Here is a 22,247-nt window from a genome sequence, read left to right as displayed (position 1 = left end):
CTGGAATCCTATATGGGTGCAATGTCCAGTTGTTTGTGTCCAGAGGTGTGTACGCTTTGCCTCTACCTATAGTCAACCTGTCTATTTGAAAGTAAGTAAGTACTGCAGACCTGGAATTTCTCATTGCTCACCAAAGAAGGGGTACGTAAGTATTCTTCAGGCCTGTGCCACCAACCCTCTGCTGCCAAGCCTTCAGCCCACTCAGTGCGCCTCCCATTGGCCTCAGGGCCCCAACATCTGCGCCACCATGTCATCCTCTTTAGCCGGCAATGAAAGAGGATATCCCATGTCACAGAACGCATATAGCAGTACTATGTCAAAAAGCTGAAGAAGCTAAAGAGGCATTTTCAAAATGTGGCCTAACATAGTTTGGTTTGCCATATAAGAATTGAAATGTCTTTCGTCAGCTGCGTACGATGCAAGAGATGAATCTGCAGCAGCTACACTTGCGGCCATCTTTACGGCCTAGCTCTCATGGAGGGCGTAAAGCTGCGTCTGGTCTCTGCCACTTTAGACTGCTGGTCGGAGGTCGCAAGACCAAATGAGCTTCTGCCACAAGCCCAGCATCAAAGGAGCAGCCAGGATTCAACCAGCATGATGGACGTGAAGGAGCTGGATGAGCTGGTGGGATCTTAAGTCAGACCTGGGGGATCGGATGCAAAAAATAAAAATAAAAATGACAGGGCTCCTGCACCTCTAATTGTTGCATTAAAAATTCTGTTAAAATTGCAGGAGCCCTGCCATCTTTTACATCTGGTTATCCTATCTGCAATAGCCATACATTAGTGCAAAGAGCCACCAGGTGGGAAGCAGCAAAGAGGCGAGAGAATCTAGAGCAGGGGTCAGCAAACTTTTTCAGCAGGGGGCCAGTCCCCTTGTGGGGGGCCGGACTATATTTTGAAAAATAATAATGAACAAATTCCTATGCCCCACAAATAACCCAGAGATGCATTTCAAATAAAAGGACACGTTCTACTTATGTAAAAACACACTGGTTCCTGGACCATCCACGTGCCAGATTTAGAAGGTGATTGGGCTGGATCTGGCCCCCGGGCCTTAGTTTGCCTACCCATGGTCTGACTATGCTCTCAAGGAACTCCATTTCTCAGCAAGGGTGTCATCCCTGGCATGGCAGTCTGGGGCAAGAGAGATGAAAGGCCTCAATTGGAACAACTCACTTCCCGTTATCTGTGCGTGATCCTGCAAGTGTTATGTCTGATCATCCTTATTTTCCAGGCCCTGGACATGCCTGCCTGCTTGCTACCCTTGCCTTTGTAAGTACTGGACTGGACTGTCTGGTTTGCTAATCCCAGTTTTCTCCAGCACCCAGTCGACTGACCAACCCTCCTTCCACCCTGGTTGTGTCTGAGTTCTGGCTTCCTCAAGACGGACAACAAGCCCCCTGTATAGAAAACTAGCTGTCAGGGATATTTATTTCTCCCCCCCCCCCCCCACATCCAAGCCCTCTTCATGTGAAAATCATGCATGCAGCTAACATGTGGAGCAGGGAGGGGATCAGGGTGATGCCCCGAATTTCATCCACCCATAGCCTCCACATGTTCAGCTACAGATGTGCATAAAGCCCTACAGACATACAGTTATTAACTGTATGTCTCACACTATTAAAGAGCAAATAATGTGTGTTTAAAAATATATATTAATAAGTGAAACAAGTGAAAACAATTTTGGGGAAATGATTTTGGGCAGGAAAATGACTGAAAGGGGGAAAGGGTTAAGTGCACTTTCTCTTTCAGAATCTCAAACTCCCCAATCTGCTTTTCATTCTTTTAAATATCAGGGCTTTGTTGCTCATATTTCTATATAATGTAGTTTGCCATTCAAGCATTCATTTCCTCAGGCTTCCACCCAATATTCACATTGCCTTCTTTCGCCACCTCTTCCCAGTCCGACAGTCAGTTCCCATATTATCCCTATTTGGGCATTCTCCCTCTCACAATTAAAAAACATGTAAGCAGAGGGGGCGAGAGCGGAGGCAGCACCCGCCGGCCCTGATGTGTGCAGAAACATCATGTCCCTGCTACTCACACTGGAAGGACACACCTGCTGTACGGCACACAGGCTCTCTGTGATTTACAACCTTGTGATTTACAATCCTGTTAGTCATATGAGGGAGGACACCCACATAGGGCTTTGCTTTACAGTTTTCTGCTGACTCTTTAGAGGAAACAGACCAGGAATAATGACTTTGGCCGTGCTCTGAAACAGCTCAGATGTGAAAGTGAGCATATGGAAACCACATGGTTGACTTAATCACATGCCACTCACTGCACAATCCACCCAGAGATTTGGGATAACAGGTCACCATCAGTCTACCTAAGAAGAGGATCATATGGCTTGTGATTACATGTTCACCACCACATTTCACAGACGAAAAAAGGTTAGCCATGTATGTCTGTAACATCCCTGTGTCCAAACCACCACTTAACTCCGCACACCCAGCTATGAATTGCTGAATGTTCTTCCCTGTATTTATTGATTCTGAAATAACCCATCTTTCGCTGGATTCTGAAGCATAACAGTTTCCTTTTATTTAAAAAACCCAACCACCTAGGAATTTTCAATTGCCTATTTAATCACAAAGCAGATCCGGTTGTATTGATTGCAGAATGGCAGCGACACCCAACACATTTACTACCTCAATTGCTAGTTATGGGGAGATCGAAGCAAAACGACCACAAGCTGATGTGCCAGTGTGCATTCTAACAAAAGTTTTAACAAGGACCCCAAAAAACATCCCTGGAAAGGCAAAACAGAGACAAAAGAGACACCAGAATCAAGACAGCAGGGAAACAGGGGCCACTTCTGGAAAATCGGAACAGCTGGGTCATATGTAACTGTGCTATTAGCATTATTGTGAAAACCTCACTTGACCATTTTTTAATCCAAAACTAGAGACTGCTTCTTCTAACAGGAAGAGGCCATAGCTCAATGGCACATCACATGCTTTGCACACTGAAGACCCCAAATTCAATCCCAGGCATCTCCAGTCAGTGCTGGGGGAGACTCCTGCCTCAAACATTGAAGAGCTGCTGCCAACCAGTGCAGGCAATTCTAAACTAGATAGATGGACCTATGGCAGCTTCCAAGTCAGATGTCGCTCAGAGGGAAATGATGTGAAGTAAGCCTAAGCCAAATGCTGTTTTGCACGTACAAGATGTTAGCACATGATGAGGTCTACAGAAAGAGAAATTAATGATTGCATATCCCCCCCCCCCTCCCCGGAACAGGAAAAGCTTATTTGATGTGCTTTGTAGCAAAAAATAGCAGAGGGGAGGAAAAGCTCTTTGCTTCAGATTTAAAACAGAGGCTTTAAAGACGACGCAAGTGCTTTACTCTCAGCAGCCAGGAGCAAGCAGTTCATGTAAATACTTTTAACAGCATTAATGCAAAATCTGCAAAGGACGAAACAAGCATACAGGCCGAAAGATAATCCACAGTTTTCGGGGCAATAACTGGCAGTATGGGTGGAGGGAGCAACAGCATGCACAAACCAAGAGAAGAATGTAAGTAGGATTCAGGCATTCCTGGGACAATTTACCCTTTATTACTTAAATCTAACTTTGTTACTCTCCTGAATTTTAATCATGTTGCAGACTTTGGTGTTGAAAACACAAAACGGAAGCACATACTGTATGTGGCAAAAGGAAGATCATTCCAGACAGAAAAATCCTTGCCCTGGAGCTGAATCTTATAGGAATGTATCTCTCTCCCGTTACAAATTTATTGTGAAATCAGAGAAAATGAAATGCAGAAAGCAGAGAGAATGATAATTAAGTTATTAACAGTAGCCATTCACAAAACAGTTGTTGGTGATAACACAGGCACCTTAGCATTTAATTAACACATGTGGTGCAATGGAAAAAAATCCTTCTCCAGTGTCAAGCCAAAAAAAGTACAACTGAGCCTTTTGATGAATTGTGATTCAGTGGTTTCCCAGGGCAGACTCTCTTTGAAGTTCCATTGTTCATTAGAATATAAGAGGATCTCTGCTGGATCAGACCAAAGACCCCTGTAGCACAGCATTTATTTTCTCCCAGTTACCACCCCAATGCCTATGGGATGCAAGGACATGAGCCCAATAGCACTCAACCTGGTTGCGATCCCAAGCGAGGGTATTCAGAAGCACATTACTTCCACTACTGGGGGTAATATAGCCATCATGGTCAATGGCCATTGGCAGCCTTACCCAAGATGAATCCTCGCTAATCCTCTTTTAAAGCCATCCACGTTGTGGGGGGCCAAGTCCACAGCTGTGTGAAGAAGCACTCTTCCTTTTGTCTGCCCGGAATCTCCCATCTTTCAGCTTAATTGGCTGAAGCCTGGTTTCAGTATTACGAGAAAGGGAGAAGAAACTCTCTCTAGTGACTCTCTTCATACCATGGATAATCTTATAACCTCTTCCATGTCCCTTCTTACTTGCGTTTCCTCCCCCCCTCCCCTTGAACTAATAGAGATTCTCTATCTTCGGGATCCTTTTGGTTGCCCTTTGAGAATAGTGGCTTGAAAGGAAATCACAGGCTGCATTCACACAGCAATTTATTCCATCTCCCTGACTTCCCCCCAATTGTTAATTCCCACAGGGTATTTGAGCCACAGGATGTAAACACCACTTCCAGGTAGATGCCAATCGCTCCCCCCTCCAAAAAACCCCCCAACCCAATAGTGCAACTTTAGAGCTCATTTCCATGTTATTTGCAAATGAACTTTTTCTGGAAGCAAATAAAGAGCAATAAACTTGTGCTACATTTCTGGAAGGGCTTTTTACCAGTGTTAGAAACTGAGATATGAAAGCTAGGAGCCAAATGACACCACAACGGAATGTCTAGGCACACTTTTTTTAATAACAAGAATACAAAGCTGATAATGAGTGAACTGCAGCTCAAATATTATGTTCATTTTTCACATGGTCTAGTCCAAGCATAGGCAAACTCCAGCCCTCCAGATGTTTGGGACTACAACTCCCATCATCCCTAGCTAACAGGACCAGTGGTCAGGGATGATGGGAATTGTAGTTCCAAACATCTGGAGGGCCGGAGTTTGCCTATGCCTGATCTAGTCCTTCCACTGCCCACCCCCTACCACTCTTTAGGGTCTCTTCTCCAGTTTTCAAAGAGTAGCTGGAAGTGGGAAGGCATAAAAAGGTCCTCCTTTCCTTCCACTCTGCAGTTTTAATCTGAAATCTTAGACTAGTACTGCGCCCAGAGCTCAGAAACTGCTTGCTCTAATGAAATTCCTCGTCACAAAATGCACCTAGTACAAGGAGAGTTTCGAACACTGGTTTTTACACTGTGTGAAATATAATGGAAAAATTAAAAGTTAGGGAAATGGAATTAACTGTCACGTGAATGTAGCCACAGAGTGATCTAGGAGGCTAAAATGTTTCCCCTCCAGTTTTCAGAACCTCCCATTTCTGATGCTATATTTTTATTTGTTTGTCTTCAATTCTCCTAAGAGCAGTTTACAAAATATTAAAAATTACACTGCAACACATTAAAATGGCCTGGAATCCACATAACACCACATGGGCAGCACCTCTTCCCATTCCAGACCACCTGTGCCTCAAGATCTTCCACAGAGCCCCTTCTCAAAGTACTTTCTCTAACAAAGGTACATTATGTAGTCACAAAAGAAAAGGGATTGTGGGTCAGTTACAGAGTACATGCCTTGCATGCAAAAGGTCCCGGTTTCATTTCTTATTATCTTTGAATACAGCTGGGAAGGACTCCAGCCCCAAACCTGTTATCTGTCACTGTAAAAGAATATAGGGCTAGATCATGGGTAGGCAAACTAAGGCCCGGGGGCCAGATCCGGCCCAATCGCCTCTCAATCTGGCCCGCGGACAGTCCGGGAATCAGCGTGTTTTTACACGAGTAGAATGTGTCCTTTCATTTAAAACACATCTCTGGGTTATTTGTGGGGCATAGGAATTTGTTCATATTTCCCCCCAAAAAAATAGTCCGGCCCCCCCAAAAGGTCTAAGGGACAGTGGACCGGCCCCCTGCTGAAAACGTTTGCTGACCTCTGGGCTAGACAGACCAATGGCCTGATGAAGGAGGATACTCCCGGACAGGGGCTTAATGTCGCAAATGGGAAATTTCGATTCCTGATAAGATTAACTTTTGATGCTGATGTCATGTGAACATTGCAAAAAGAAGAAGAAAAGAAACACCTTCATGCATGAACACATCCCATCATAAGCACACCTCTGAAAGTACTCTCAGCAGAGACCTTGAGAGTTCCCTTCTCCCCGCATGGGATCAGGAGTAGCTCACATCTCCGACCATTAGGTATGCTGTCACCAGCCCTTCCCAGGGCAATTCTCAAGGCTACAAAACATTTATATTAGTCAGGGAGATGAGGAGCATCCAGCCTGTTCCTCTTCCTCTTCTGGGACACAAGGCAGCATGCTTTCCTCCAATTCTCCCTAGACACAAATGTGCAGTGTGAGTTCAAGGGATCTAAGCACAGCGGGGAGAACACAATCTCCCATGAGGAGTCACAAATGTGCAGCAAACCCCAGCAGCCCGTTTTAAGAGTGTTTATTAAGAGCATGGTTTTAAGAGAGCAAAGGGGGAAAGGCAGAACAGTGCATGAAAGCAAATAAACTTTTCAAGTTTACCTGCCCTCTGCAGCTGCTTTTACACACACACACACACACTCATAAGTCACACAGCATCCTGGATGATCAGAGGGATGAGGGATGGGTGAAGAAATGCTGGCAACATTCCATTTTTCAGTGCTCTTGACCCAGATAATTGACAGGTGGCTCTGAGCAGCCAATCACAGTATAAAAGCACACACAAAGCAGTATAAATGCATCAGCAGAATTAAAAGCAAACACTAAAACTCGAATTACAGCACCGAGGCAATGTACATATTATTAAAAAGTCTGAGAAAATACCTGCAAGCCTCTTGCGGGGAAAGCATTTCACAGACAGATGCCACTAGCTGGGAGACTCTTTTGCCTGTAGCCTTCAATGCTTAAGGGGTGGGTTGTTTATTTCTTATTACTGTTTTAAGCCTGGGAGGTTGGATTGGATGAAGACCAGGGTCCTTCCAATTCATTTATTCTGATTCTAAACATAGGATGCTGCCTTATGTTAAGGCAGGCCACTGGTCCACCTGGCTCAGTGTTGTCTACTATGCCAATGGGCAGCTTTCTAGGATTTTAGACTGGGAATCTGTCCCGGGCCTACCTGGAGATTGAACTTTTGGCCTTCTGTTTGCTTCCGAAAGATTGGAGCTGATAAAATTGGGGCTTGGAAGGAAAATGTTAATGGGCATGTTGTAAACAAAATCTGCCCTTATTCCCTTATGGGGTACACAAGAGCCCTTATAGAGTCCTTTGTAGGTTTCTCTATCGGTAGGAGAAAATAACAGAGGCCAACCAGAGAGTATTGAGAAGCAAAGCAGCTAGTAAGCCTGATCTTTATTAAATTGTTGCAACAGGGTGCTCCCCGCACATGCAGGAGAGAGGAGGAGGACCACGAACCATGTGTGCTTGCCCTTATACTGTACATATAGCCATTTTGAAATTCCCTGCCCTGGAGCTCAAGACCACCCCTCCGTACATCATACATACATCACAGAAGGGAAGGGGTGCAGCCCAAGACCCCACAAACATCATACCTACATCACAGAAAAGGCGGTCTACAACAGAAATTTGAATGTTGTTTTTTCCTGTCTGCCAGGTTATCTGATAATGCCTTTCCTGGTAGTCTGGCCATTCCTTTGAGATGGTCATTACTTAATTCCTGAGACAATGGGAAGGTTTTTTTCACCTCCTCCCTCCTTGCAGAGAAAACATTTGGTCAGTTTGGGAGTCAAAACGGCTTGAGGACTGTCTTCCTGTTCTGCTTCAGACATGTGGTTTATATATTTATGTACGTGTTTGCTTGGTACATTTATGAACATTTTTTATATATCTAAGACCTTAAAATTCTTATAACAGGCAAAACCAGCCCCCTCCATTGGGTTTGCATGGCGGCCATTTTGGGTGCCGTGACCTCACTTCATCTCATGTGGGTCATGTGATGAATCCCCACAAAGTGGCATCCCGTTTTTTGCCTTGATATGCGGAAAGGTATGTGATCAGACATCAGACTTGCAATCTTTTTTTTTAAAAGCCCTGCCACTGTGCTTTATGCAAACCAATGTATGTATTTATTATTTAACAAAATTTATAGATTGCTCCAAGCAGTTTATGATAATGATAGAGGAAATGCTTTTGAGGCATAAAGATAAAACAAGAAAGATCTCACCTGCATCCTGTGTCTTGGTAGCAGAAGCTGTGAAGTGAGGTCTTACCACTTGCTAATCACCGCACTTTGCAAAATGGCTGCTCTTAAAGGCAAAGGGCTGAGGCTGTAACAAAAAGATGACAACCCTTAAACTACAGACATTCCTCCTGGAATTAACTGAATTTATTTTTTGCTTTTGTTAAAAAAGAAAAAAGTCAAGCCAAGCTGGATTGCATACTCTTGAGTTTATTTCTTGCTAAGAAAGAATACACTTCAAAAACTTTTTAGCAGGGGTCTTTAAAAAAGATATCTATATCTATCTGTCTATACATCTATATATATGTTTGTTCTGTATTTGACAGTGTACATCACAAACATTCTTCCTGAGAATACTGAGGCACGAGAAGCCAGCTGATCTTGTAGAAACAAGCAAAGAAAAAGAGCAGTCATTTTTGACTCCTGGCCAATCTGCTTTGTATATACTAAATCAACAAACTGGACAAGTACTTTCCTGGTTTTTCCCTTTTAGGTACCTTAACTGGCCGCATCTAATCTAGATGCGCATTTCCAATGACTATTAAATTCTTTGCTAAGACTTTCTAAAAGCTGGAGCAGACGCAAGGCTATCTCGCAAGCAATAAATGCTGCCAGGCCTTAGCAACAGCAGTTTATATAGGTGTTTTGGATACCATCCAAAGATTACATCAAAACCGCTCTGCTTATTGAGCGATTGAGAAGGTGCTAATCACTATATTTATATATATATATATCAAGCAGCCTGTGGTTTTTCCAATGGTTGTAAAGTTAAAAAGAAAAGAAAAACCCATGTATTCTTTGAATCTGAACTTCAGGACATTCGTTATCAGTTAATATGTTTGGTGCAATGCATTGTACGCTGACTGCCAGTGGCTCTCCAGGGTGTTTTGAAAGGAGTCTTACCCAGAATTATTTGGAGATGCCAGGGATTGAACCAGGAATATTTTGCATGCAGAGCATGTGCTATACAGTGGTACATCTGGTTAAGAACTTAATTCGTTCCGGAGGTCTGTTCTTAACCTGAAACTGTTCTTAACCTGAGGTACCACTTTAGCTAATGGGGCTGAAGGGGTACAGTTAGGGTTACCCCAGAAAGCCCTAAAAACTGTTTGTGAATTCCCCCCCCCCAGCCAGGCCTCGGCGTACGCATTTTAAAAAACTGCAATTTCCTCTAAGACAAAAGGCACAAGCTAAGCAGTCCTCTTTGTAACAAAAACGCTGTAACAAACCCAGAGCTGAGAACAGAAAACCTTTCGGTTCCCAGATCTAAGCAACCTTGTCCTGGTACATTGATTTGCAACATACTTCCGGGAACAGAGGCAGGGGACGAAAAGCAACATTCTATGTAAGAATCTGTGAAGGGGGACAGGGAAAAAGGGGTTTGAAAAAAAGGATAAAACCTGCTTGTAAAATGTTTTCGGTGCGGCCTGTCTTTTGTGAACTGAATCACACAGGTGCCTCTGCCCTTCCGGATGGCAGAATAAAACGCTCTTTCTCTGGATTAACCCCTTGGTGTCGTTTGGCTCCTTTTGTCTCTGCTCGGGTGCAACAATTATTCCTACCCATGGATTAAAAAGGCTACATATTTCTGGTGCATTGGCCGGGAATAACCACGTTCCCCGAGATCGAGGGACAAAGAGGTCCAGGGCGTCACTGCAAGGCGAGCAGCTCAGGATCCTGGGTCAACAGTTCCAGCGCGCATCCTGCCAACTTCGTGGGAGGGACTGGCCACCCGTTCCTGAGTGGACACGCGACAAGTGACGGAGAGAAAGAGCAACGGCCGTGCAGAAAGAAGGTACCTCGAGAAACAAGGTAGGCTCCACAGGGTATAGGTGGGAGCAATAAGAGAGTCTGATCAACTCCGCCAGCAGGGTAGAAGAAGTGCCACTGGTTTTGGTATTGCCCAGAAAAGCAGCAAAAAGGGTGCTGCAGGGCGCCGGTCGAAGTCTAAGCGCTGCCGGTTATGGTTGGTTTTGTGCCCAGAAGAAGCAGTAGAGTGCTCTTGGGCCCCGGTCGAAGTCTAAGCGCTGCCGGTTATGGTTCTTTTTGTGTCCAAAAGAAGCAGTAGAGTGCTCTTGGGCCCCGGTCGAAGTCTAAGCGCTGCCGGTTATGGTTCTTTTTGTGCCCAGAAGAAGCAGTAGAGTGCTCTTGGGCCCCGGTCGAAGTCTAAGCGCTGCCGGTTGTGGTTATTTTTTTGGGGGGGAAAGGGGATTGGGGGAGGTGCATGGGTTTTTGTTTTTTTTTCTGAATGTGCGTGTGGGGACACTCCAGTGAATGTTTTGAGTGTGTGAGACGTTGAAAGCAACGTCCGGCCTGTGACTGAGTGAGAGAAAATAACGTTAGGAGGGCTGAGTGTCCCAGTGTCCCAGTGTCCCCAGGATCCCAGAGTCATGGGAAATAAAAGCAGTAAAACAATTCTTGAGACACCACTACAGAGCTTTCTGGAAAACTGGAAAAGTGCCATGAAAGCAGAAGAGTGGGGATGTAAACTCAAAAAAAGCAGTCTCCAACATTTATGTGAAGTTGACTGGCCTTCGTATTTACCAGAATGGCCTCCTGGAGGATCCTTTGATCCAAACTTGGTCAACATTTTATGGAGTAACATTTTCAAGGCCCACACAGATCAGATTCCCTATATTTCTATCTGGAAAGCCAATGTGGATCAAAATCCCTCATGGCTTCAGAAAAATAGAATTGTGACTGCCCAAGTCAAACTGTGTTCAGTACAATTACAAGTTAAAAAGCCACCAGTTTTGCCAGTCCTGGAAGAGGAGATAATTACCCCACCACCACCATATGCAGCAACTGCGCCAAGGCAACCAAATAGGGCTACTTCTCCGCCCAATGCCCAGACTGAGGACCCAAATGAGAAGATTCCCCCCTCTGCCCCTCCCCAACCCCCTTTTGATGCAAGCAAGGAAGGTGAAGAGGAAGGTGATGATGATTGTGATAATGATGACTTCAGAAAAACTCTAGATAAAGAGATAAGATGGACTAGTAAGCAGTCTGACAGAGTGTTCCAGTATGTAGAACCGTTTAAAAGAGTGAGCTGGATGTGGCTTCTTGGTTCTAGAAGCAGCACAATGCAAGGATGTGAAAGAAAGAAACAGAGCAGGCAGAAAGAAACAGAGCAGAAGGCTTTGAGAGCCGCATGGGACAGAACTGTTAAAAAAGAGACAATTAAACCCAAGGGATTGAAAACCCTGGGATTACAATACTGACCATTGAGGAAATCCGCAAGATACATGCCCTCAGGGCAGCGGACAATACTGATGTTGCAATTGAGGCAGCTAAAACTCTACTTTGATGGCCCCACCCCACCGAGTGTACGACCCCCTGGAGTCATCTGATGTCCAGGACCACAGACCTCCAAGCACCCTAAATCAGAATCCTTCTTTCGAAGAGGACCCAGCCAAAATAATTAGGGGTTTGTCTTCAAGCAGCCAGAAAGCCAAAAATGCAAGAGGGTGTCCACGGGAGGGAAAGAAGACGCCTAGGGAAGAAACCAAGGAATTATACCAGAAAGATATGGATGTCTCGTACACCCCAGGTAGTGTGGTTGCTGACCTTGAGCCAGACATCCTGGAGAGTGAAGTCAAATGGGCCTTAGAAAGCATTGCAAATAACAAGGCCAGCGGAAGTGATGGTATTCCAGCTGAACTATTTAAAATTTTAAAAGATGATGCTGTTAAGGTGCTACACTCAATATGCCAGCAAGTTTGGAAAACTCAGCAGTGGCCAGAAGATTGGAGAAGGTCAGTCTACATCCCAATCCCAAAGAAGGGCAGTGCTAAAGAATGCTCCAACTACCGCACAATTGCACTCATTTCACACGCTAGCAAGGTTATGCTTAAAATTCTTCAAGGAAGGCTCAAGCAGTATGTGGACCGAGAACTCCCAGAAGTGCAAACTGGATTTAGAAGAGGCAGGGGAACCAGAGACCAAATTGCAAACATGCGCTGGATTATGGAGAAAGCTAGAGAGTTCCAGAAAGACATCTACTTCTGCTTCATCGACTATGCAAAAGCCTTTGACTGTGTCGATCACAGCAAACTATGGCAAGTTCTTAAAGAAATGGGAGTGCCTGATCACCTCATCTGTCTCCTGAGAAATCTCTATGTGGGACAAGAAGCTACAGTTAGAACTGGATATGGAACAACTGATTGGTTCAAAATTGGGAAAGGAGTACGACAAGGCTGTATTTTGTCTCCCTCCTTATTTAACTTATATGCAGAATTCATCATGCGAAAGGCTGGGCTGGATGAATCCCTAGCCGGAATTAAGATTGCTGGAAGAAATATCAACAACCTCAGATATGCAGATGACACAACCTTGATGGCAGAAAGTGAGGAGGAATTAAAAAACCTTTTATTGAGGGTGAAAGAGGAGAGCACAAAATATGGTCTGAAGCTCAACATCAAAAAAACGAAGATCATGGCCACTGGTCCCATCACCTCCTGGCAAATAGAAGGGGAGGAAATGGAGGCAGTGAGAGATTTTACTTTCTTGGGTTCCATGATCACTGCAGATGGTGACAGCAGCCACGAAATTAAGAGACGCCTGCTTCTAGGGAGGAAGGCAATGGCAAACCTAGATAGCATTCTAAAAAGTAGAGACATCACCTTGCCAACAAAGGTCCGTATAGTAAAAGCTATGGTTTTCCCAGTAGTGATGTATGGAAGTGAGAGCTGGACCATAAAGAAGGCTGATCGCCGAAGAATTGACGCTTTTGAATTATGGTGCTGGAGGAGACTCTTGAGAGTCCCATGGACTGCAAGAAGATCAAATGCATCCATTCTTCAGGAAATCAGCCCTGAGTGCTCACTGGAAGGACAGATTGTGAAGCTGAGGCTCCAATACTTTGGCCACCTCATGAGAAGAGAAGACTCACTGGAAAAGACCTTGATGTTGGGAAAGATGGAGGGCACAAGGAGAAGGGGACGACAGAGGACGAGATGGTTAGACAGTGTTCTCGAAGCTACAAACATGAATCTGACCAAACTGCGGGTGGCAGTGGAAGACAGGAGTGCCTGGCGTGCTCTGGTCCATGGGGTCACGAAGAGTCGGACACGACTGAACGACTAAACAACAACAACAAGGGAAGAAACCAGTGCACCATCTGCAGGCAAGAGGGTCATTGGGAAATGGAATGCCCATAGGCCCCACGCCCGACACACCCCACCCCCACAGGCTGGGAACAATAAGATTTCTCAAAAATGATTTCTTCTCATCTCTGTTCTTGCTAAAAGACTGTTGCAGCTAGAAGCAAGTGAACAGACTGTTTCTCATTCATGCAAGTAACAGGACATCAGCTTTTTTTCCCCTTGTGCCAGGCACTTGGAGGTAGCTTCAGAGCGTTATCTCTTGGCTGCTATCCCAAGAGGAAAATGCTGCATTCTCACCAACCAGCTTCCCTGAACCTCACACTGTCTGGATTTACGGTTCAGCCACAAAAAACCCAGAAGGCCAAGGGTTACCCACCCCCCTTGCCCCAAGCACTAACCTGAGGAAAGTGACTTTCTTAAAAGCAAGTGAATGCTTTCTGTGAACTTTGTCAAGTTTTTCTTTTTAAGGTGCAATTTTACTCTGAAAAAGGAGCTGCAGCATAACATAGGAATTTTAAAACTTTGATACTTTGCCAGAAGCAAGGGAACACATTGGACACTAGCAAACTTGGCAGATGAAAACTGAAATTTGCAACATGGCTTACAGGCCACGAGAGCTCTGAAACTTAGAGCACACGAATGAGACTTTTTAAAAAAAATCTCAGCTGGCAAAACTAAACCCAAGGAACAGAACTGTTAACCCCTTGCGAAGTTTCCTGCCAAGCATACCCTTTTGAATTAATGTTTGCTAGGCCTATACCTTAGGTGCAAATGCTATCTGTCAATGTACAGTCGTTCTGCCGTGTGTTTCTTTTTCTCTTCTCTTGACAGGTAAACCGGCCAGAGGCTGTCCTGTTTCTCTACAGCTGTTAAAGTCACCAGCATCTGTGACACCTGATCTGCACTGGCCCCTTCGACTCACCCCAGACGTCCAGACATCGCTCCAGCCTTGTTGGAAGAGACCCAAGATGTCCAACGCCCACCAGACGCCCAGACGCCCCCAGACTACAGCCCTGCTCATGTCACTCCGGAAGCTGACGTTTTGCACGGCTCAAGAATCCAGCATGGATTGAAAGGGGACATTTTCTTTCCTTTCCTTTTGCATAACTGAACTTTATTGAAGGTACCTGCGCCTGGTTTGCTTTACGCCACCCCTGCAGAGGAGGGTGTCTAGTGGGTCTTTTCTTTCAGCGTAATTACACCCCAGCCCACTCTCTAGCACTTACCTAAGCCCCTCCACTTGCATACAATGGCTCAAATACGACTGTGGGTCCCCGTGCTGGTATTTCTGCTGCCTTTGACCTTTGATATGCCAATACCACTCACAGTGACCAGACAACTGCTGCAATCGTGGGGGGCCCACCACACATATAATAAGTGGATTCAGGTTGCTGAGATGGTTGCGTTCTCTGCAAATCGGACCAATTGTGCCGTTTGCACTCTGGCCCCTGTAGATGCTCTGGGAGGAATGCCACTCCTCCCTGTGCCTTGGAATGAATCCTTGGTTACAACTCCACTTGTTGCCTTCCAGCCTCTGGGCAACCATTCTTCTTTATGGAATCATTCCGTCCCTTTCCAGGTTCACAGGATCACTGGCTGCCTTTGTGTCAACAAATCAAATGACGCCAGTGACGCTCAGACCTATGTGGGCACTTCCCACTGTGATCGTACCTTCCCAGCCCCAACTAACATGCCTGAGTCCAAGACAGGAACTTTTTCTGGTTCCAAATTGACTGCATGCCTGGCCTGCTTGCTGACAGGCACCATATCTGCCCATGGTCAGGACGTTTACTGGGTGTGTGGCAGACAGGCCTATCATGCCCTCCCAAGAGGATGGTATGGGGTCTGTTTTCCAGCCTACTTAATACCCCCCATGTGGATTCCTGACCAGATACCCTCTGCACCCCCTAGAAGGAGGCGTTCAGCTGACCTGGCAACACTTGCAGGTGGCAGCTCCCAGGATTGGGGCCAAAATCAGTGGCCTCCGGAAAGGATATTGGCCCATTATGCTCCAGCCTCCTGGAATCGGGGAGAGAAAATCTCTGGGGCAAGGGGGCCAATCTATAACTTGAACCGCATAATCAGACTCCAGGCAGTGGTAGAGATTGTTGCTAACACAACAGCCACGGCCCTTAGGCTAATTGCCACGCAATTGGATGAGACACACAATGCGTTTCTCTCAGTCCGATTAGCGTTGGACTTTCTCCTGGCGCAACATGGCGGCTTTTGTGCAGCATTAAATCTCACAGGTGGGGCCTGTTGCTTTAACATCTCTGATCATGGTGAGGCCATTCGCAATTTGGCAGCAGGACTTGAAACGGTGGCCCATATTCCTACCCAAACCTGGGAGGGATGGGACATGTCATGGCTTGACTGGTTGCCAAAACTAGGATGGGTTAAAGGCCTGTTTTTGCTGCTGCTTGGCCCACTTTTCATTTTGCTAATTTTTTGCTTTTCTGTACCTTGCTTGCTGCAATGCTTGCATACAATGACACGCAATATGATTTCTCGCATGCTTCGCCCCCAGATTATAGCTCTGACCCGAGAATATCAGCCTGTGCCTTCCTGGGACGAGCCTTTTTGAGAAAAAGGCTGTCCAAAATTGAGAGGTATGGAATGAAGGGGTACAGTTAGGGTTACCCCAGAAAGCCCTAAAAACTGTTTGTGAATTCCCCCCCCCCAGCCAGGCCTCGGCGTACGCATTTTAAAAAACTGCAATTTCCTCTAAGACAAAAAGCACAAGCTAAGCAGTCCTCTTTGTAACAAAAACGCTGTAACAAACCCAGAGCTGAGAACAGAAAACCTTTCGGTTCCCAGATCTAAGCAACCTTGTCCTGGTACATTGATTTGCAACATACTTCCGGGAACAGAGGCAGGGGACGAAAAGCAACATTCTATGTAAGAATCTGTGAAGGGGGACAGGGAAAAAGGGGTTTGAAAAAAAGGATAAAACCTGCTTGTAAAATGTTTTCGGTGCGGCCTGTCTTTTGTGAACTGAATCACACAGGTGCCTCTGCCCTTCCGGATGGCAGAATAAAACGCTCTTTCTCTGGATTAACCCCTTGGTGTCGTTTGGCTCCTTTTGTCTCTGCTCGGGTGCAACAATTATTCCTACCCATGGATTAAAAAGGCTACAGGGCCTCCTGCTGCTGCCGCGCCACCGCCACACGATTTCTGTTTTCATCCTGAAGCAAAGTTCTTAACCCAAGGTACTACTTCCGAGTTAACGGAGTCTGTAACCTGAAGCGTTTGTAACCCGAGGTACCACTGTACTACCATTGAGCTATAGTCCTTTCCCAAAGGTCAAGCCTGACACTGTTCTTTGATACAAAGAGACGCCCATTATCTTAGCCGATGTGTGAAGTGAAGGACAAAAATGGGTTTGAAGGAAATGGGATGGTTTCAAAGCGGGAGAAAGAAAGTGGGGTGATCAGGCTACTGTCCCCAACTCCTGCTGCGCCATGGTTGAAACAAGCCTGAATTGAAATTGATGTTTCATCTGAACCCAGGGCCCATGGTTTGTTTCCTCCAGACAAATCACAACCAGCAGCCAAGGTTTGTTCTTGCTTTGTTTTGGGGAGGCAAATCAAAACCTGGATTCAGATGACACAATAAGCCAAACTCTGGCTTGTTTCATCAACAGTGCAGCTGCAGAGCAAGGAGAAGCAGAAAAAGATCACTGCATAATCTTTTGTCAGGGTGCACTGTGCTGCTTGTTCACATTAAAACCATCATTTGTTTGAAATTGGTTTATTGTGGCATGCGCATTGGACCAGTGTATGCATTCTGAAGCACTTTGTGCACCGTAAATGTGAAATACAAATGCTAAGTGCTTCTATATATTTTTCTTTTTTTTTTTTTCTAGCACACTGCCAGCTGTGTACTTTTTTATATTTTGTTTGGCTTTGGGCTACAGCGGGCAACCTTTCTTCCTGGTGTACACAGTTCCTTTGCTGAGAATGAATGAAATGGCTTGCAGCGCTTTCCCTTCTCTGTCTCTTCCCTCTGAAAAAGGCACCTCAACGCCTCTGCCTTTCATCTGTCAGCACAATGCAGACCCCAGTCTGGCGTATTTAACAGGGACCCATCAGAATGTTTCCTTGCAGGTTATTAGGGAACTATGTATTGACAGAGATGACAATGGGAACATTTTACTCTCTGCCAATCCACCAGGCACAGGCAAGGTGGCAGACCCTCATCATAGAGTGACAATTAGCTCCCTTTGAAAGAGTTCTCTTACAGATGAAGTAAGGAGAGATGAGTCAGCCTGAGAATGCAGAAGTGTTTCACTGGAGATGAAAATAAGCCTGCTGTTCTGGGAGGGCCATCTTTCATCTGTTAGCGACTGATGGATATTTCAAAGATTGATGAGCTGCTCTGGGGTGATTTTAATAAGAGAATATGCATATCTACAGTGGAGACTTTAAGTGGTTTAATACAAGGGCTGCACTGCATTCCCTTATGGCTAACTTTCCTGGGGCTGTATGCCAGCGGTGTGCAGGAGGAGCCAATGCAAAATGCATGGCGCTGTGGGTTAAACCACAGAGCCTAGGGCTTGTCGATCAGAAGGTCGGTGGTTCGAATCCCCGCGACGGGGTGAGCTCCCGGGGTGAGCTCCCGTTGCTCGGTCCCTGCTCCTGCCAACCCAGCAGTTTGAAAGCACGTCAAAGTGCAAGTAGATAAATAGGTACCGCTCCTGTGGGAAGGTGTGATAGGAATTTCCATGCGCTGCTCTGGTTCGCCAGAAGCAGCTTAGTCATGCTGGCCACATGACCTGGAAAATGTACGCTGGCTCCCTCGGCCAATAAAGTGAGATGAGCACCGCAACCCCAGAGTCATCCGCAACTGGACCTAATGGTCAGGGGCCCCTTTACCTTTATGCCCTGCACACAACATCCACATGCACCTATTCAGATAGATGGAAGATAAGCCTTTTAAAGCCATCCAAGTTGATCACTACTTCCTGTGGGAGGGAATTCCAGAGTTGTTTATTATTATTATTATTATTATTATTATTATTATTATTATTATTTCAATTTATATACCACCCTTCATCAAAAGATATCAAGGCAGTGTACAACTTTTAAAACAATTCAGATCAAAGCTAGTTTTTTGAGGGGGGGGGTGCGGGATTGCATAAGAAATAACATTATAGATATGGATTGCAGCTAATGTTATATATACACCACTTCTCAAACGAGTGATGGGAGTGCAATGCATTCAGAGTAAATGGGTGTATATACACAGCCTATGTCCAGTCTTTATTGAGCATGCATTCTGATTTGTTTACTGGGTGGTTCTATGACAATGAGCTTAGAATCACAGAATTGTAGACTTGGAAGGGAGCACAAAGGGTTATCTAGCCCAACCCTGTGAAATGCAGAAAGCTTTTGCCCTAAGTGGGGCTCAAACTCGCAACCCTGAGGCTAAGAGTCTTGTGTTCTACCGATTGAGCTACCTGCCTGTGGGAAGCTTGCAAGCAGAAACTTCTAAAAGACTCCAACTGCAAAGCAATTTGAAAGCAGAAATATAATTACAGAACTAAAATTGAATTTCATCCTGAAATACTTGCAGGGTGTTTACACATCTCCCCATTAATCAGTCATTCATCCCACACGTACCCCTATCACTTTCCAAACTGCAAAAAAAGTCTTTTCAAAAAGTAGGTTCATTTTTGTGCTAAGGCAACAGAGCACTTTAAACATTAAATCCTAAAGTTGTGGAATGTGCTTGAATCCCTCTTGCAAAATAGTGACAGTCTGGAGCCACCCTCATAACTTTTAGTGCGGAGGGAAAGTACGGTACTTCCCTTTGTCAGCTCAGAACCTATTGCCAAACAGCTCTCCCCTGGATCTGAACATGAGAGAGAGAGCTATCATTGACTTGAGCATTCATTTTAGAAAGAATAAGAGTGCCTCTTTGCCGAACTAGCCTGCTAATATTTCCACAGTATGATAATTAAGAAAATATGTGACAGGTTGTTCTGGTTTCTAATAGGAGACTAGAATGTGACCTTCTGTTCCAAAGTTCCCCACTTTATCACTTCCTTCTCCAAAATATCTGGTTTCACTCTGGTTAACTAAGAACTCTTCTTAGTTAGAATACCAAAGACACGTCTCCAGTCTGCAGGACTGGTTTAACAAGGGCTGCTTTTCACAGTTGGCTGTAAGCCAGGGGGATTCTCTTGCAAGTAACTCACATGATTAAAAATCAAACCAAGGAAAGGGTGCATCGTACATGTGTCTACTCATAATAAAGTTTGATGAGAAACCCAGACAAGCTCATTACAGGATAGATCTTCGGTGAGATTTGGAAGGGTACTGTAAACATCAGAGAGAGATTGTGTGCATTATCTGATTAAATACATTAACAGAGATTGCATGAATTAACTTTTTACAGCTTAACATTTCCCCAGCTCTCAGCATCTGAAAATATTTGCCACAGTTGTATCTCACCCTTTCTCCAAGGACAAAGGAGCCCTGTTTTAGCCTGATAACAACCCTGTGAGATTGGTTAGGTTGAGAGCCAGCCTCACCCCAGCTAAGCAAGGTTTGTTTATTTTTTAAATGCTTTTAAACCTTTTCTCTCAGGAGCTCATGGCAATGTTCATGCAATGTTCTCCCCTGCCCCCATCATTACAGCAACTCTGTGAACCTGGATTGCCCATTTATCTCTGGATGTTGCTAGACTACAACTTCCATCATTCTAGTTGCAGGTAGGTAGCTGTGTTGCTCTGCTGTAGTCGAAACAAACTAAAAAAATTCCTTCCAGTAGCACCCTAGAGCCCAACTAAGTTTGTTCTTGGTATGAGCTCATACCAAGCTCATGGGACACGGGTGGCGCTGTGGGTAAAACCTCAGTGCCTAGGACTTGCCGATCGAAAGGTCGGCGGTTCGAATCCCCGCGGCGGGGTGCGCTCCCGTTGTTCGGTCCCAGCGCCTGCCAACCTAGCAGTTCGAAAGCACTCCCGGGTGCAAGTAGATAAATAGGGACCGCTTACTAGCGGGAAGGTAAACGGCGATTCCGTGTGCGGCTCTGGCTCGCCAGAGCAGCGATGTCACGCTGGCCACGTGACCTGGAAGTGTCTCCGGACAGCGCTGGCCCCCGGCCTCTTGAGTGAGATGGGCGCACAACCCTAGAGTCTGTCAAGACTGGCCCGTATGGGCAGGGGAGCCTTTACCTTTAAGGTGCTACTGGAAGGAATTTTTTTAGTTTGTTTCAACTTCCCTCATGTTGACATGTCCATAGAATGGAAGACAGTTTGCTCTTTGGGGAGCTGGCTTCAAGCACCAGGTCCCTTGGCAGACCAACTCTATGTTGCAATGATGTCTGCAAACAAGACATGAAGGCTGGCAACATTAGCTGTGCTATGTGGGAAGCCCTTGGAGCCGGCTGCAGTGCCTGGAGACAGACAGTCGAGTCATTCTTCCATAGCAGTGACCAGAAGAGGAACGACCGCTGGGAGGAGCACAGAGAGAAGAAAGGCCATGGAGCATCTGCAGCGGCACAACCAGACGTCTTCATCTGCCCCAGCTGCAACAAAACATGTCTCTCCTGTATCAGTACCTACAGCCACAGGTGTAACTCTCCAGCCAAAGGTGCACTCCTCTTTTGTCTCCTAAGACAGACGGATGCCAACAGTGACAACTTCCATCATCAACCACCATTGGCCATGCTGGTTGGGCTGATGGCATCTGAAGTGTAACATGTGTCTCCTAGTGCTGCTCTACATTCTAACTCAGGGGTGGCTAATCACAGGCCTGAGAGCCAAATGTGAGTGTTTTCTGTCTGGTCCTCAGGACTCTCCCTAGGCCAGACTTCTCACCGGCCCTGCTTCACACAGTCCTTGGGTGTCTATGTCTGGCTGGAATATGTCCCCGAGTTCTGGTACTGCTTCTCGCTTGTCTTAGAGGGAGGATACAGAGAGTGGGAGGTGTGGGCATGTATAGTGAAGCCCTGACTAGGGATGTTTTTAATGTTTGATGTTTTAGTGTGTTTTTGCTATTTTGCTGGGAGCTGCCCAGAGTGGCTGGGGCAACACAGTCAGATGGGCAGCATATAAATTATAAAGTTGTTGTTGTTGTTTGCTTCTGTTGTTCTGTCGGTTTTGGCTGCTGGCCCTGCTCACCATTGGCACATGACCCTTCAGTGGTTGCCCTGAAGGCATTGCAAAAGGCGAGCCACACCTGTTCTAGTAGCTTCACCACTCAGGCTCTCTCTGTTGCTAAAAATGATGGGTAAATTCCACACATATCCAATCCTCCCCTCCAGGGTAAAACAAAGCCTAAGTGTGCATAACACAGGCAGCAATAAAGGTCACTGGGTGACCTTGGGCCAGTCATGCACTCTCGGCTTAACTTACCTCACAGGGTTGTGGTGAGAATACAATGGGGAGAAGAACTCTGTACACCACCTTGCCTTCCTTTGACGACAAAAGGCAGAATATAAACATAATTAAATTTTAAAAATATTTTCTTACTGCTACCATTGCTTCTCTTTCATCTCCCAAATTTCTGATTGCTTGCTCCTAGGGGCAAGTGTCCTGCTTTGTGGGGGGAAACCTCCATATGTACTGAAGGCACTATATGAAGTCAACTATTCAGCCTCTACTCGCCGTTTGAGATTGTACGGCCTGGCTGGGCTCAAGCTGAGATTTCTGCATTGCAGGGAGTTGGACTAGATGACCCCAGGGCCCCTTCCAACTCGGCAATTTGATGATTCTGTAAGGAGAGCATTTCCCAAAATGCAGAGCTGCTATAGGCTGCTTCCCATGTCACTTGTTTTACTATTTAAAGACGATATTGAGCGTTTCTCCTTCAAGAATCTAAGAAGTCGATGCTGTGAC

The 22,247-nt window shown here is 45.6% G+C and overlaps 1 long non-coding RNA gene across 1 annotated transcript; it reads left to right on the top strand.

The window, feature by feature from the left end:
* The first annotated feature begins 9,367 nt into the window (after positions 1–9,367).
* On the top strand, positions 9,368–15,022 carry LOC310682302. Its single transcript, XR_014513852.1, has 2 exons — positions 9,368–10,109; positions 14,234–15,022. It is a non-coding gene; the product is annotated as an uncharacterized lncRNA (long non-coding RNA).
* Positions 15,023–22,247: the final 7,225 nt, after the last annotated feature.

Source organism: Podarcis tiliguerta (genome assembly GCF_965153285.1).
Source record: "Podarcis tiliguerta genome assembly, chromosome: 7".
In the NCBI taxonomy this organism is placed as follows: Eukaryota; Metazoa; Chordata; class Lepidosauria; order Squamata; family Lacertidae; genus Podarcis; species Podarcis tiliguerta.
This window is presented reverse-complemented; position numbering and strand designations above follow the sequence as displayed.